This window comes from Rhinopithecus bieti, unplaced genomic scaffold (genome assembly GCF_001698545.2).
Source record: "Rhinopithecus bieti isolate Rb0 unplaced genomic scaffold, ASM169854v2 scaffold_20150, whole genome shotgun sequence".
Lineage (NCBI taxonomy): Eukaryota > Metazoa > Chordata > Mammalia > Primates > Cercopithecidae > Rhinopithecus > Rhinopithecus bieti.
The window spans coordinates 3,619,770-3,625,594 of NW_016810565.1; the positions used below are offsets into that span (position 1 = coordinate 3,619,770).

At 55.2% G+C, this 5,825-nt stretch overlaps 1 long non-coding RNA gene across 1 annotated transcript; it reads left to right on the forward strand.

Moving 5' to 3' along the window:
• The first annotated feature begins 2,143 nt into the window (after nt 1–2,143).
• On the forward strand, nt 2,144–3,712 carry LOC108542357 (uncharacterized). Its single transcript, XR_001889244.1, has 2 exons — nt 2,144–2,351; nt 3,170–3,712. It is a non-coding gene; the product is annotated as an uncharacterized LOC108542357 (long non-coding RNA).
• The last annotated feature ends 2,113 nt before the right edge of the window (nt 3,713–5,825 follow it).

A 5,825-nucleotide genomic window follows, 5' to 3' on the forward strand; every position in this document is an offset into this window, starting at 1 on the left:
TGTGAGTGTGTGTGTGTGTGTGTGTGTGCAGTGTGTGAGTGTGTGTGCATGTGTGAGTGTGTGTGCATGTGTGAGTGTGTGTGCGTGTGTGTGTGTGTGCATGTGTGAGTGTGTGTGCATGTGTGTTGTGTGTGTGTGTGTGTGTGTGTGCGTGTGTGTGTGTGTGTGTGTGTGTGTGTGTGTGTGTGTGTGTGTGAGTGTGTGTGTGTGTGAGTGTGTGAGTGAGTGTGTGTGTGTGTGTGTGTGTGTCTATTTACTTAAACCCAGCCTTGTTCCAGAGCGGACTTCAGGATTCCTCTAAGAAGCTTTGGAATGCCAGAAGATACCACAAGTGAGAAGAGAAAATAAAACAAGAGGAAGGACATACTTCCCATATGGGGCCAAAGTACAGCCACAGTGTCCTCCGCTTGGGCCATGGAACAGCCGCAGGTTTTGCCCTGATTACCCTGGTGGTAAAGTCTGATTGGCTGTGACTCCCAGTGTCCAAAAGATAAACATGGGCTGTGCAGTGGAGCCGCACACATGCCTGTGCATGGCCATGCCAGGTCAGAAACCCAGCCCCTCTGCTTGGGAGGCACGCAGGGCTCTGGCTGAAGCCTGAAGCTTGCGATCCTCAGAGCACAGACGTCCCAGGGCTGTGTGAAGTTAGTGAGACGAGGTGTACAGAGAGAGCTCGGAGAGGAGAGGGAGTCTCGATTGCTGTCACCCGTGGCTCGGAGATGCCTGTGAGAGGTGACAGTGATGTGCGTGGTGGTGTGTTCACTGATGGTGCTACACTGTAGGCCCAGGGCTGTGTTGTGGTGACAGGTGTCCTCCTGAACCGTTTGACCTTTAGGGAGGCCTCCTTCACTCATGGAGGGCTCTGGTCACACAACGAGTCAGGCACGTTTTTGCCCCCGAGGAGCCCCCCAGCCTGGCAGGGCCCAGGGGCAGGGCAGGGTGGGATGGGTGTGCTCCAGTAGGTAGCAGGGACACCTGGCAAATGGGGTCGAATTGGGAGGCATCTCAGGAGGTGGCCATGGGCAGAGGGACAGCCTTCTGGTTCTTTGCCGCTCTCCTCTTTGAAGTCCAGCGCCTGGGAACAGACCTGTGGTAGCTGCACCTGCTTGGGTAGGAAACTGTGGGCTCTTTTCTCGCAGGGGGCCAAGAGTCATTTGCAGTACCTTCTGAGCAGGTGGGGGACAGCAAAAGACAAGAGGAGGCTGTGCCTGTGCAGCTGTGTGTCCCGGCACAGGCGCCGCTTCACTCCCACGCCACCACATCCTCACTGGGTGACTTTGGTTAAGTTCCCTGAACTCTGTGCCTCCATCTTGTCTTCTATAAAATGGATGGCACATCCGAGCCCACCTCCCAGGGAGGGTGTTATGAGGACAGGTGGGGGCACATTCGCACAGTCCCCAGAATAGTGCCCACGGCATTGGAGTGCTCTGTAGGGAAATAGTGGCAGCTGGCACTGAGCCCCCAACATAAGCCAGCACTGTGGGCCAGTGCTACGACTCCTGCTTTTGGGCACTTCACAAGCTATGGCCAGGGGCCCACCACCTTTGGCCACCCCTTCCCCACGAAATTCCTACCAGGGCCCTGCCAGATCAGTAAGTCACAGGACTTCTCCATCACAGAAGCCCAACTCTGTGACACCTCTTGGTCCCAAGCATGTTCCTATCCCCCATTCATGTGTTTTGTTAGGACCCTTTAGGGTTGCACGTGGCAGAAACTTAATCCACACTAACTTCAGCGAAGAAGGAATGTACTGGCTCCAGTCAGTGAAAAGTCCAGGAGGAGCCATGCCTTCAGGCACAGCTGCATCCAGGCACTCAACAGGTGCATCCAGGCACTCAACAGGTGCAGCCAACACCTTGGCCCGCAGGCTATCAGCTCCTGCCTTCTGCTGCATCCACGTCACTATAGGTGGATTTCTCTGCACATGGGCGAGATGGCCCCAGGAGCTCTGGCTCATGGAGTCCTTGGAGCACCTGTCCTGGCCATCCCCAGAAGAGAAAGCATCATTTCCCATGGCAGAAATCTGGTGGAAACAGGAGAGAGGGGGGTGGCCTTCTTTGGTCGGATCTGGGTCTTGTGCCCATCTCTGGGAGAGAAAGGTCTCCACTCACAGAAACTGAGCAGATCCTGGATTGGATGGGGAGAGATGCTTTCAGACACACACACATTCACTGCACTCACTGCAAGGATAGTGACAATAGCAGAAGCTGCTCTTTCTTGAGAAGTTATGACGTGTGCCAGAAAATTCTACCTTTTAAGGATATAGAGAGGTTTTTATCATCCCCATTTTACAGATGACAAAACTGAGGCTCCAAGAGGTGAAGTGATTTGCCTATGGATGCATAGCTAAGGTCTGACCCCACAATTCACACTCACAAGTTAGCAAGAGGTGTTTCACCAGGGTAGTCTGGGGGCAGAAGGAGTGAGGGAGGAGAGGTGGAGATGTGGGAAGTGGGGAGGCCAAGAGGAGGGGACGCCAGGACCTGGCCTCTGGCTTGCACAATGGGGAGGGAACCCTGGAGAAGAGGTTTATGGGGGAGGCTGCTGAGATTTTTGGGCACATATGCTAAGTTGGAGGTGTCCATGGTCCTCAGGAGATGTTCGGGATTTGGGGGACAGAGGTGAGCCTCGGCATCCTGGGGATCATGGCTGTTTGCTTTGCTTTGGGAATTTCACAGTGGGTGGGGGGAAGGCGGCTGCTGACAGGAACTACTCCCCATTTGGTGGAGAAGGCAGCCAGAACCTGCATGGCACAGGCTACGACCTGGGCCTGTGACAGTGTCTATAACCGGGGCCACAGGTTCAAGACAGACGCAGGGCCTGAAGTTCTCTGGTAGTTGTTTTAGGGCAAACATGTTGAGAATGGCATTTCCAAGGGCCTTGGACTGTGCCAGGGCACCAATGCCAGTCGGCCGGGGCCATTCCATGAGGACCACGCCTTTCTGAGGGATGCGTGGAATCTCAGACTGGGGTTCAAATTCCGACTGTGCTTCCTAGAGGCTAGGTGGCCTTGGGAATGTCTGGAGCCTCTCTGGGCCACAGTTTGCTTATCTGGGAAAGAGTCGTGGTAGCTTCTCCTCACGGGTATACGGGGAGCTTGGGAGATGGAGGGTGGGGCAGCACACAGGGCTTAAGCTGCAGCTCTTAGTTAACTGCTTTTCCTTTGCAGGTGTCCGATGGATCTGATGGAAAGGTGGCAAGCGAAATGCACCTGGCCTCAGCATCAAGGGCTGTGAATGCAGTGGCAGTCATAGCTATGTGGTCGGAGTGGACTAGGATGGTCCTTCCACCAAGAAGGCTGGGCCTTCCTGCTCCTCATTGTCCAGCTGCAGAAAGTGATTGGGCTTGACACAACTGCCCCTTCCTCCACACATTCCCAAATATACCTACCCCTCCCCAACCCAATCCTCCTCACCAGACTGTGGCTCCCGGATGACAGGGCAGAGTTGGACTCACCTGTGTCTGCCAGGCCAGCTCACCATGGGGGCAGGTCCCAAGAGGCCTCTGGATTTGGACCAACTTCAGTGTGAGCTTGAACAAGCCCTTAGCCTCCCTCAGCCTCCGTTGCATGAAGCGTTGTGCTGGTACGTCTCAGAGCAGGTGGCACTACCTGGTGAGCCTGTCCATCAGACAGAGCCTGGATGGCTCTGTCCATCATCTTTGTCACTGTAATGCTGGTTAACAAATAAACACGAAACAATGAGTGGTCATTTCTCAGGTGCCGTGGAATCGATTTAGTGGGTCCAGGGCTCAGTCAGGGCAGGCTTCCTGGCAGGCCCAGCTGGGACGGCGGCCGCTGTGCTCTGCTCCACACCTCTGATCTTCTGCAGACTTGCCCAGGCCTGATCTCACGGCAACGGCAGAGGCACACGAAGGAAGCAGCCCCCATACCTGAGCAGCAGGGAGCCACTTGTGCTGCATCTACTCACCCTGCATGGGCTCACGGCAGCCATGGGTGAGCGCTCACATGGGAGCAGAGGGCCTGGCGAGGCTGCTCGGCCAAGGGTCTGGGTGCAGGGAGACGTGAAGATTAGGGCTCTTTGCAATCTGCCACAGCGAGTGAGCCAGGGTGTCACCCCAGGACTTCTGATGGTGATCACCCACCACCCGGGTACTCCAGCTGGACCAGACCTAGCCCTGTCTTGAGGGAAACAGAGATCCTTGCCACATCTCTTACCACAACTGCACCCAAGGCTGGTGGACTCCATAGCCGCAGGAAGGCAGCTTCAGGGACAGGGTGGGAGGCTAGAGGCCTCTTGTATTCCGAAGGGCACAGATGTATGGGACAAAGCAGGGAACGACCCAGCGTCCCACTTGGCCACAGTCCTGCCAGGAGACTTAGGTGCTGTCCCACCCACCTGGGCCTCTGTGACCTCATCTCTACCACAGAGACTGGACTTGGGCTTTGTAAAGGTACCCCCCAGGGCTATGGTTCAGTCTCTTTGTAGAGAGACAGAGAGTACGGGTGAGAGTGATCCATGGAGAGAAAGAGGGGGCAGGCCTAGTCTCTGCCTCTAATTATTTGTCTCTTCCTCTTCTGCAAGTCCCCCTCAGTGGAGGTGGGATGGAGCGTGCAGGGGTTGAGGACTGGGGGATGGGTATGTGATGTGAACCCTTTTCCATGATTCTGATGGCCTCACCCTGGGAGCCTGGGAGCTGGTCTGTGGGGTAATTTCGTGGGCAGAAGGGTTGGGGTGGGAGTGGGGGGGTCCCTTGGAAGCAGGGCTCTGTAGTCTTGTCTCCCTTCCCTTCCTGGGGGGTGGCTGTTCCTGGGAGGGGCAGGTAGTTTTATTTGGAACAGGAGCCTGTTACAGTTAAGCAGTTCAAGATGCTGGAAATGGAGTTCCCGGGATGACTGTGGAAAATCCATGCTGAGTTATTTTTCAGGAGCACAGTGACAGTGGCACTGACTACTCTGCCTGGCAGATAGAAGTAGCAGGGATGTTTTCAAACTTTAATTAAGTCCCTACTGTGTGCCACATATTAAGCTTGGTGTGTTTTCACATGTTACTCCTGCAGTAGGGATCTCTGTGCCCTTTGTGGAGCTGTGGAATGAAGTCTCTTTGAGGGGAGCATGTGTCCAAAGTCCAACTAAGAGGTGGAGAGGTAGAATGGCATGTCTACCCACCCAGCCTTCAGGCCATTCATCCACCCATCCACTTATCCACCCACCCACCAGTCCATCCATCCATCCGTCTGTCCGTCCATCTGTCCATCCATCCATCTATCCACCCAACCACCTACACGTCCGTCCGTACGTCCATCCATCCATCCATCCATCCATCCATCCATCCATCCATCCATCCACCCATCCATCCATCCTTCCTTCCATTTGTCTTTGCATCCACCTGTCCATCCATCCATCCGTCCATCCATCCATCCATCCAACCAACCATTCATCCATTTGGCACCTGCAGCACTTTCACTTTTCTGATGACCCAGACCAGGGCCTGTTCTGGGGGTTCTTGCTCTGGGAGGTGAGTGCTGGAATGACAGGTTGGCTTGGATGCTGGCCCCAGAGCACTGACTGAGGGTCCAGGAGGAGGTGGCGCTATAACCCAGAGAAGACTGTGTGGCTGTCCTTATAAACCTGTGCGCAGCCTGGTCCTGATTCTATCCCCCGTGGCCAGCAGCACAGGATGACGATACTGGGGACTTCTGCAGGGACTTGCTTCCTACAGGTAGTTTCATGACCTGTACAGCAATCACTTTGCTGGAGTTTCATGTGATGCGTTTGGGGATGTAGAGGGTTCTGTGGATTCCCACTGGGGGTGGGGCAGGGGACAGGCAGAATAGCCTCATGGCCACCCTGTGGTGGGGCTCCC